We start from the raw sequence: 7049 nt of genomic DNA on the forward strand, positions 1-7049 counted from the left end.
GCTGGTCCAACTTCACGAGTCATTTTCCGCAATCGTGGTTATTGAAACAAAACAAGCTGGTAAGGTACCAAACATCAGTAGAGTGGATGTAGATTCGACTCATCAGGCCTCCTGTCTGCGGTCACCTACAATTTGGGAGAGGTGCAGCAGAGTGTCTGTGGAGGGGGCAGCGATGTCTATGCGTTCACCGGGACACCTACGCAGGTGACCTAGTTTTGAAGTATAAATCAGCTTTTACTGATGATTCATCCATAGTTACAGAAAACATTTACCAATCTTTTAATGAGGCTAACATTTTCATCTGAGTTTATAGGACCCTTTGCCAACCTTTTTTTAAAGGGGTTTAACATTGACATATCTTTAGAGAATCAGGACAAGAGCTCTAGATATCATACCAACCATAAAACCTGCATTTTATGGTGTATAGAGATTATTTAAAAGACTGTCTGAAATGTATGCAACCTAAAACCAGCCTAATTATTTTCAATAAATAAAGCAAATGGGTGGCTTTATCTACGCTCATGTCTTTTGATTTTCTCGCACAAATAAAAAACATCAGTAATTGGTGAAGCTTCTTTACTTTTTAAATCAGCTTTTGACACATAAGTTTTAATCAGCAATGCATGACTTTTGCTTCATATGAACTGAAGTGAAACAGGAGCCTATGTCTTAAAGCAGTGATTCCCAAGCTTCAAGAAGATTCACCTGATTCCTTTATGCATCGTCAATCACTAATGACTTCAATCCAGATTTAAGGTGAAGGGACAGAAACTTTACATCTCTACCTGTTAAATGTGAAAATATGAATAAACCAATATAACATACAGGACAATAAAACACTTTTTTGGAGGGATGTAGTTTGAGTTTGACATTTGATTAGAAATTAAGAGCTACAGGACCACCAAGTAAGAACACTAAGCAAGTTTTTAGTTTCAACCTAGCCTAATAACAGAAAGTGTTTGCTTATTGGAAAGGCTTGCAGCGCAGACTTTACTGGAATGATATGTTGTTAAACCCGCATGTGGAGCTTTTCAACTGTAATGGCTCATTATCTAGGTAGTAAATGAGTTGCGTGGGAGTCATTTTTGGGAGGGCTAAGACTATAACCTTGAAATCTAAGCCGTTTTGGGTCCCCCAAGTCATGGCTCCCTGCTTTAATGAAACCTCTCAAAACTCTTAATCTCAGAGATATAGAGAAAAAATGCTGGGCAATGGTGGCACACACACCACAGTGCCCACACTGCAAAAAAACATCTAGAAATAAGTAAAAAATGTCTTAAATTAAGTGTATTTACCCTTAATTTGAGCAGGTAAATAAGATGATCTGCTAATGGAATGAGTATTTTTACTCCTAAAATAAGATAATTAAATAATATACACTTGAAATAAGACAAAGCAATAGTTTTTTTCTTATTTTAAATGTAAATTTTCTTGTTCCATTGGCAAAGTGTCTCACTTACCTCCTCAATTCAAGAAAAAATGCACTTAATTTGAGCAAAAATGACTTATTTAGAATTCCATTTTTTGCAGTGCAGTAACTGATCAAGATGATAACCACAAGACTTTTTTGAATCTGCTGGTCATCATATTAAGTGGCAGTTTTTTTATGATTCTGTTTTATACAGAATTAGATTTTCAAATAAACAGCAAAAAACCCCTATAAACATAGATTTTCTGATAGTTCCGTATCGCAGTCTGTAAACTGATTTAGACACATGGATATTTAACATTCTCAAGTGAAATATGCGAGTATCTTTCTTGTTTGTTTGCTTAAATATTTCTAGTGGCACAGTTGTCATAGAAGTCATACCAGATGTGGGCAAAAAAACCAAGGGATCCACACACAAAAAATTAGTTAACTTAAGAACTTATGGCTGAAGAATTGGAAGAGATCCAGAGGTTTCTGGAACATGTTCACAAACTTTCAAGGGTCAACAAAATGGTGAGATGAAAATTTCAGCACTATTTGAAGTGTTTGGGACCAACTTTTTTAGTGTTACAGCTTGTAGCCTATATGACTCTGAAGAAGGCCACAAGCTGAAATGTAAGGAGCTGGAAGTGCAGAGGGAACTCTGGACTGCTGGACTTAAACCAGGCAGCCTTCCAGCCTTCCACACGTCATAACTGGATGGAAATGCACATGGATGATGCCAAAACTTGGACTATAGCCTTCCAGAAAAGAAATACAAGAAACAAAAGTTGCAGAAATGTAGTTAAATTCCATTAGGTGGGTGGTGCCTAAAAAGGGTTGTTCACGCAAAGGATTGTGGGCAACCGTCTAGCTCCTTAACTGAAGATAGGAATGTCCAGAGGTCCCTATGCTATATGGACTATTGATAGGAATCATCCTATCTCCCTACCTCCCTCCTTACTGCCAGCCCTACACAGACAACACTTATCAGAGCAACTTCTGCTTACAGATTAGCCCAACTGGATTAAGGCCGAGTCCTACTATTGGTGGTTCTGGGTGCCATCACAATGCACTCTGATCTTAAGTTATTTTAATAGATATAGATAATAGATATTTATTTTTGTTGGAAGTCAGATAACTGGCTGACCAGCTATTCTCCCTGGTTTCTCTGAAATATCTTCGGTGAAGTCATTTCATATCTATATCATTAGCAATAGAGAGTTGTGTTTGAATGGTTAAATGCATGATTTACTTCTGAATACGGTTATTTTTGTGAACAATCATTTTTAACATAATTAATAACCCATTATTTATGGCTTTAAGTTTTAAATAGGCCTTTTATAAAGAAATTCTATCAAACGTTATCTGCACATATTGTCATGATTGGTTCTCAGAGAAGCCCAATATGCAGAACACCACGGAAACAGATGGAAAGTTTTATAATGTTTATTAAAAACACAAGCACATGAATTATGTGAACTGGAACTGGTTCTGGCCGGGGACTGGTTCACTGGAGTCTGTGAGGATGACAGTTCAGTTAGCGTTGGCACTGAGGAGTTAATGTTTGGAAGTTTCAGAAGATTACCTTGAGGAGTCCGGGTTTCTCTTTGAGGAAGGAACTGTTGGGTCCAGGGACTGATTTGTTCAGCAGAGTTCAATAACCGCTTCAGCGTCTTACTTCTAACTTGAATGCAGACCTTGGGTTTTGGTTTCCAGCTCTTAGCCAAGAGCTGCAGAGGAATCCAGAGGAGAGTCTTCAGGTTTGGCTCTGAGGGCAGGCTCGTCGGGGTTAAGCTCATCCAGAGCTTCCAAGGGAACAGGTTTCCTGTGAAGCATAGACAACGAAGGTTAGAAGATTGATTGATCACTAGGGAGATCACTTAGAGATTCTCAGGAGGTTCTAGGCTTAGGTGCTAACCAAACTGGATCAACACTGCGGCATTGAGGCTAGGGGTGGGTATTGCCAAAGAAGTCACGATTCGATTCGAATCACGATTCATAGGCCACGATGCGATTCTATCACGATGCATCACGATACTTGAATTATTGCGATGCATTGCAATATTTTCTCCTCCATGTTTTGTTTTTGAATGACTCGGCGCAGTATCCTGCGGCCGGAAACGCTTGTGACACAAGGCAGCGTGCGTCAACACATCCGCAGCGAAATCTACTGGACTGGAAGTTGTATTACGCTTGTTTTTGGCTGATGTTCGCCAACCATTCATGCAATTTTATTTATTCATTTTTTAAAATTAATAATTGATACTTGGCGTCAAGAATCGATGCAGTAGATCACGAAAATTAGAATCACGATGCATCATCATGACGATTATTTTGCACACCCCTAATTGAGGCAAGGTCTGAAGGCCGGTTATATACTGCAGGTCCTCCTGATGACGAGATGCGCCTCAGATGTGTTGGAGGCTCAGCTTCAGGAGGATCCACGGCGCACTCTGCTGGAGACGGATGGTACCGCTCCAGATCCCAACACATGAAAAAATACATGAAGATAATGTTAAAGACACTATTAACGTGATTTTTTTATTTTGCATTTACCCCAGCATATTAAAAAAGGTAAATTGAAGGTCATTTTTATGTTGAAGTTTTAGACAATTGGGCTTACTTTAAACTCAATGATCAGAACTAAAGAAGCTTTTTGGATTTGAGGCGATGCCAAAGTGGTCGAACGTCCATTTGCCTTTTACTTTAATCAGATTGTCATGTCCTTGATGATTGAGAATCTAAAAAAAATTATTTTCTCTAAATTCGAATTGATGCAGATATGGTTGCATTGTTTTTGCAAACAAATGTAATTTGCAGCTTTGCTTAAGCAAACAGTTTTATTTTGTTGCCTTTCAGAGAGAATGTGTTGAAAGCACGGCATTTAATTAAACAGTTAGAATGTTCTTTGTCCACTCAGTATTGATGTGGTTCTTAATGCGTCTTAAAAAAACGGCCTCTAAAAATCTTCGAGGGACCTCAGTGGGAGGGGTTCTCTCCAGAGCAATGAGGCGCTGATTAGATTAACACTACACAATTTGATTTTCTAGTTTCTGATATGATTAACTGCACCTCTCTGAGGGAAACATTTTGCAGCAGAGGGGACGTTCTAGCAGGAATTACAGTTTTTTTAGCTGGATTGGCTGAAGTATCTGCCTTGTGTTGCACAATAAGTCAGTGCCTCAGTGCTCTCAGTCAAAACAACTGGTGTCAGGACCTACATGGTTTACAGGCCTTCTTCCCCAGCATGGCTACCAGTTAGAAAAAGAGCAGGCAGGCAGGGAAGTTCAAGGGAAGATTGAAGCTACTTAGTTGCATCAGGTTTGCAGATTAGTGTTTGTCCTTGCAGCCATTTAACCCCAGAAGTATGTGATTACTTAGGCTGCAGCCAGGTCACAGTGCAACACTTTTTAGGGACCTGGCACACTGGCTCAGTCCCATTTTTCCCACTTCTAAGAACATTCATAGTTGTCCGAGATCTGCGGAGGTGAAGTGGGAAAGAGGAAATTGGAAAAATAAAACAATTATATGTAATACTTCTGTGATACATTTAATTTTAAATAACCTTTAAACAAAATCGATGGATTCCAATAAGTCTGAATGCACAAAATGTGATTAATGCATTTGCTGTTAACCCTGATAAAGTGAAGTACTGTACTCTCTTATAGGTTTTCTACAATATTTATGTCAGGAGAAAAAGAGGAGGAATGATACTTTTAGGTATAATATGGGTTATGATCATATGTTTAAGATCATTATACATTTAAAAGATCTAGTGATGAACTTTTTTCGGACCATTTAGAGGCAACTAGATTTTTTATTTTAAATCTCATCACATTTGTAAGATCTTCTGATGCAGTACGTTCTGTCAAGGTTCCCAAGGCGTTTGGAGGAGGAATAGCCCCACATCATCACAGATCCATCTCTCTACCTAACAATGGACTCATGGTTTTCAACACATTAACCCCTAATGTTATTCTAAGTCTACCCGAAACAATCCTAGTTCTGATCTGACAAACTCACATACCATTGTTTCAGTTAAAGGTGAGGTAGAGTTTTCATTCATTCATGGCTGAATTATTACCAAACAGCTTGTTGGAATGTAATTAACATCTAGTGGTTTTCAAAGCTTATTTAGGCATATTTGGAAGGCTTACCACTACATTTCTTTGAAATTCTTTCTTAATATAAGGTTGCAGCATTCAATAAAATAAGGGCTTTTCCAAACCAATTTAGTTGAACCCTTTGATGCTTTGATCTCATGTACGCCTGATCTCCTCTGTGTACCACATTTGGAGGATGTTGATTACTAATCCTCAATTTAATCCAATAAACTAGAACCACATGGGTGAAGCATTGTTTTTTATGCTGCTGGTAAATAGTATGGTACATGCACCCATCCCACTTTTATGTTTTAAAGCCACTTTTTAGAAATGCACATTTCACTTTTCTTGAATTTTCTACATATAAGTCTATTATACTATATCTTGAGTGGGTGTTCTCCTTGTGTTAACTTGCTATGTGACTACATATAAAAAGAAAAACTTAAAATAACTGACAGGGGTCAGATTCTGACTAATATTCCACCCAGACGCTGACCATGGTGAGAAATATCTCAGCAGCTGTTAAGACACTTGCCTTTCCTCTAGACTTAAGTAGAGTATTGCTCTCTTTCTTTTGCATGTTGTCCGGTTGCTCAACCGCTGGAGGTTTTCTTGAATTGACAAATAGGTCTCCTTTCCATCTCTCACGTCCTTTTACTATTTTACTGCCGCTTGGCCAGCCGCTCTGGAACCACAGAGGGAGTGGAGCTTGATGGAAACTCCATATAAAAAGAAAATAAACCAAGCTTACTTCAGCAGCAACTTTGTCAAAGACAAGGCGGCATTCTGGATGAAAAATGCAAAGGATAACACATTTGATTCCTAGGGGAGTTGGTGGACATACATTATGAGTTTTTATGGCGGAAAAAACTACTCACCATTTCATTTTTCTCCCCTCTGTGATAACAGGACAGTTCACTCCTCTCCCCTTTGCCTCTTTTGTCTTTCTTTTCACCTCCTTTTTGGGCTTGCCGAGCTTCCTCTCACTCTGTGTGTGGTCTGCTTTAGGAGTGTCAGAGTGGCTTTAAATTGACAAAGGCCGACGTTGCAGGTTAGAGTTATTTCTCTTCAGGACAAAGCTGTGAAAGAAGAAAGTTGAAACACCGTCAACTTTTTTTAAAACTCTACTTTTTAAAAGTCAGTCTTAGATTATTGTTTGATGCATTTTAAGAAATTAAACACTGAAACTGGATAAAATTTTACATGGATGTTGAAGCATTACAATCATTTTGTATTAGGTTCTCCAACCCTATTAAAATTCAAGGCTGTGTGCGGTAGTGTAAATTTAGCAGTGTTGTCAAAAGTACACACATTTTTTACTTAAGTAGTATAGATGCAGTTTAAAAACACTCTGGTAAATGATGACGTATCAACTTGACATCTTTCTCAAGTAAAAGTGAAAAAGTATGTGCTCCAAAAACTGCTTAAAGTATAAAAGTATAAAGTAAATAGATGAATTTAAAACTCAACTATTTTGAAAAAATTCCTTGAGATAGGGCCAAGGATGAGGGAGGTCTTGTCGGTCTCGATCTCCA

Source organism: Cyprinodon tularosa, unplaced genomic scaffold (genome assembly GCF_016077235.1).
Source record: "Cyprinodon tularosa strain WSP-4 unplaced genomic scaffold, ASM1607723v1 ctg325, whole genome shotgun sequence".
NCBI lineage: Eukaryota > Metazoa > Chordata > Actinopteri > Cyprinodontiformes > Cyprinodontidae > Cyprinodon > Cyprinodon tularosa.